The sequence below is a fragment of the Pteropus vampyrus genome, unplaced genomic scaffold (assembly GCF_000151845.1).
Source record: "Pteropus vampyrus isolate Shadow unplaced genomic scaffold, Pvam_2.0 Scaffold56, whole genome shotgun sequence".
Classification (NCBI taxonomy): Eukaryota; Metazoa; Chordata; class Mammalia; order Chiroptera; family Pteropodidae; genus Pteropus; species Pteropus vampyrus.
Window position 1 is genome coordinate 9,221,089 of NW_011888837.1, and position 4,549 is coordinate 9,225,637.

Here is a 4,549-nt window from a genome sequence, read left to right on the forward strand (position 1 = left end):
ATATTTATTAGGAAGGGTATTGCAGACCAAAAAAACTGAGTAAAGAAAGAATCATGAATAATGAAAACTAATCTCTCCCATTTAATTTTCCCTACATCTGTCTAGATGAAATTACACCTACTAAATATTGACTTTGCTTCTAAGGACCTGAAGGCATGTGACAAACTTCATTTGACATAGATCACTACATTTAACCTTTGGGTAAAGATGGAGCCAGCATATCTCATTCAATGACACAGAAGAAAGTGATGCATAAAGAGGTGAAGTGATGAATCTGGGCTCAATTGTCACATCGTAATTGCCTTATAGATCCCTATGCCACCTATGAAGAGGCGTGGGGGACTGGACTTTTTGTGACTGCTTTATAGCCAGTTTATCCTCTACCCTAACAGAAGGGGTTCTTCACTTAGGGCACTATGAACTTGGATTGGAAAACAATGCCTTCTTTTTGTTTTTTCCACAAACCTCTAACTTAGGTTCCTTCCATTATAATGTAGGGCGCAAACTACAGTAGTATTAGCAGCACCTATGAATTTGTCAGAAATCATGTGAAATCTCAAATATTTTCCTATCATATCACATTGTTACCGATTCCTTGCTATATCATTTCTACACATCACTACTTCAAAATTACAGCAATTATTAGACCTACTATATTATGATAACGGAATTTCAATAAAATTTGTTTTCTTTGTAATCCTATGTATTTCTTGTTATGCATTCAAAAGCATTCTTCTGACTGCCAAAAGAATCCAAGGCACATGCACGTGTGTGCGCACATGCGTACACGCACACGCACGCGCACGCGCACACACACACACACACGCACAAAGAAACACATGCAAGATTAAGAACTTTTGCACAGAGTATCTCAAGCACTAGGGCATATGTAGGAGCCTCCGAACACCTCCCTAAGAGCTTTTCAGGATAAGGAAACACATCTTTGTTCCAGATGTGCCCTGATGTATGACCACAAAACATAAGACCTATTGTCTGGGGTATATGTTTACCACATATTACAGTGTAACCACATGACAAATCAAGTCTCAAATCCCCATTCAGTGCTTTTCTCCTCTCAGGGGTCTTTCAGGAGAACCCTCTATCCAAGAGCATCATCACACATTGCCTGGGTCACACACGAAGCAACAGCCATTTCTCCAACATAATCACAGACAGCGCAGCCAGTACAGTAGTTTATAGTCAACATTCCAAGACACAACCACTAAAACTAGAAGCCACATAAAAAGGTTAAAACCTATCAATGTTTCCTCTTTAACTGCCAAAACACTCCCTAGCTAGAGAGAAAATTAGGAGTATTTCTTCCACTACATCAATTAGCTGTCACTTTGGGTGTTTTTCTATGGGCATTGAAGCCAAGCAGAAATGCTTCTGAATTCCAGCTCTTCTATCTACCATGAGTGAACTAAGGCAGATACTTTCCTGAGCTTTGGATTTTTTGACCTGAACAACCTCAAAGCATTGTTCATTCTTTCATGTATGCAGTCATTAATCAACAAATGCCTTTTGAGCACGTGCTATAAGCTATCTCTACCACAATCTTAAGCAGACAATACAGAAATGGAAGGAACTTAGGGAAACTCAATATCAGGATATGTGAATACTCTCAAGACAAAAATCCACAAATCGTTCAGAACAGTGGGCCCATCTTGTTATGTGTCAGAACTCAGTATAAGAGAGATTAGGTTTCCCAGCAGCTCAGGGCAGGTAGGGAGGAAGGGGATCAAGGACACCACAGATGTGCCTGAGAACCAGGTTAGTTCATGGTTGCCTGAAACAGACCCAGCCAGCAATGCACATGGGCTGGGTACAATGGAAAGAACATTGGGGGCTGAAACAAAGGCCCACCAAGAAAGTCTAAGAGAAGATTAGGGGAGGCTACTCAGCACATGGATGGAGAACAACGGCTATAAATCCAGGGTGGAGAAAGATTCCAGAGAGACATGATAACATTTCTGCAGGGCAAAGCGGAGCCTGTGTTGCCTATCCTGAAAGCAGAGGCAGTGTTCTGGCTCTTGGGAGAAGGCTTGGCAAGAACATGACAAGTTAACAGGCACCAGAGCTGACATCCAGAGCAGGTTGCTGATCGCACAGGGATGGAGAGGATGCACATGGCACAGAGAGAATGTTGGAACCCGGTAGTCACTGGAGTGTGAAACTGGGGCTAACAATAAAAGAGAGCCAGGGAGTGGGCAAGTGTATCCAAATCTCAGGTTTAGGAAAATGACCAGTGCTAAGTAGAGAGTGACGTACCTGAGACCACATATGTCCTGCCTCAGTGAGGACTATCTCTGAACCTGGGCCAGGATTGGTTGGATATATAGGGGGCTTCAGGTACACCAGCTTCACAGCGCTAGAAAAGGTGAAGCAGAGGAAGTGAATGATGAGAGGGGGCTGAGCCAACCAATGGTTCATCTTTAAAATGTGGCCAAGAAAAAATGCAGACGAGGCTCCGTCCTCACTTTGCAAGTCCACCTGCTCCCAATCAAGGCCCTTCCTGTCTTGGAAATATCCTAAAACCTAAGTGTCTATTGAATCAAGATTTGCCAAGAAAACACATTACTCTGATAACAGTGAAAACTTTCAGAGAAACTCTATGTTAGCAACTAATAGATGTTGCCTAAGAACACACTGTGAAGAAATTAACATATCACAGATGAATCCATTTCAAAAAGCAGTTCCTCCTACTAAAAATTAGTACAAAAAATCATGGGAAATAAAATAATTTCGTATATCTAGAATTAAATTGGTGGGGTAAAACATTTGTAAATCCAGATCATGAGTTTGCACTTAAGGCACTCAGTTTGCAACCCTCCCAAAGAAAACCCAAATACCCTGTCCTGACAAACCAACCATATTTATCATGCAAATTTCTTAACATTTTTATTGTAATCCTTTTACATAACAGGCCCAAATTGGAGATGTCTTTTAAAGTTCTGTGGACTTTATTTTCAAAGAAGGAAATATGTCTAAGTTACAAAAACATGCTTTACTTTGTCATTGGGAAGCACCAGCCCTAAAATGGCATGTCACTATATTACAAAAGCAGTGGAAAGTAGCAGAAATGAATATATTTGTATAACATTTCAAAGATTATGATAATTTTTAATTTTTTCAAATTTTTCTTTACCATTGTCATATCATCTTTCCAAGAATAAATATATTCAAACACTCTCCTTTCTTTAACTTACTTTGAATTAGAAAATTGAACTGGTCTAGCCTTCGACTGACTGTAGCCTGTATTGATGATATCATAACTAAGCCCAAATGTTATCTGGACACCTCTACTGATCGTTGGGGTTCTCCTTTACAACTCGTCTGCCACTAAGGAGTTGCTCTGACTTTGTTGTCTAAAGAAGGCTCAAAGCACGTTAGAATAAAAATGCTTTACAAGTTTTGAAAGCCAAAGTTCCTGAAGGTTTTATAACATCTTCCCCTCCTTTCCTGGGACAACTATACTAAATTGAAGTGACTAAGAGGGATCTCTCTGGGGCTATAAAGGATGACTTCACCTGACCATTACACCTGAGAGTCCATGGCAATGACTATTATTTTCCTTTAAAACCACATTTCATCTTATGTCCAGGGAACTATAAACTTCCACAGTCCCCAGGGCTTCCTCCTCCCAACATCAAGTTTGGGCTGAGGCCTAAATTCTATGATCTCACATAAAAATTTCTATTAGTGCTTTTACAAATAAAAATCTTTCCAGTAGAGAACAAGTGAATAGGAGCTGATTGCCCAATCAGTAGCTGTACTTGGCATTAACAAATAATGACTACGAAGTTGCTTTCAAATTTTTAATATATAATCAAGGATGTTAGGTGATCACATCTGTTACATGTTGAATTGTGTCCCACAAAAAGATATGTTGAAGTCCTAACTGCTATGAATATGACCTCATTTGGAAATAGGGTCTTTACAGACATAATCAAGTTAAGATGAGGTTATTAGGGTCGGTCCTAACCCAATATGACTGGTTCTTCATAAAAGGAAAATGCCATGTGAAGACAGAAACACACAGGAGAATGCCATGTGATGACAGCGGCAGAGACTGAAGTGCTGTGGCTGCAAATCAAGGAACACCAAGGATTACCAGCAAGCCACCAAAAGCTAAGATAAGGCAAGGAAGGATTCTCTTACAGATTTCTGAGGAACGTGGCCCTGCTGACACCTTGATTTCAGACTTCCAGACTCCAGAACTGTAACAATAAATTCCTGTTGTTTTGAGTCACCGGTTTGTGGTACCTTCTTATGGCGGCCATAGAAAACTAATACTTCTCTGCTTCTTATTGCTAATTTTCACATTAATGTGAGATTCTTGGTGGACTTTTCCTTGAAAGTACCTCGTTCATTCAACTAGTGTAATTAGAGTGATAAAGAACCAACCTCATAAAAATGCATAGGCTTACTATTTCAATAAGTATAACAAAAAGTCCCTCTTGCCAGATAAAATATAGGATGACTCATTAAATTTGAATTTCAGATAAACAATTTATAATTTTTTAGTTAAGTGTGTTCTATGCATTAT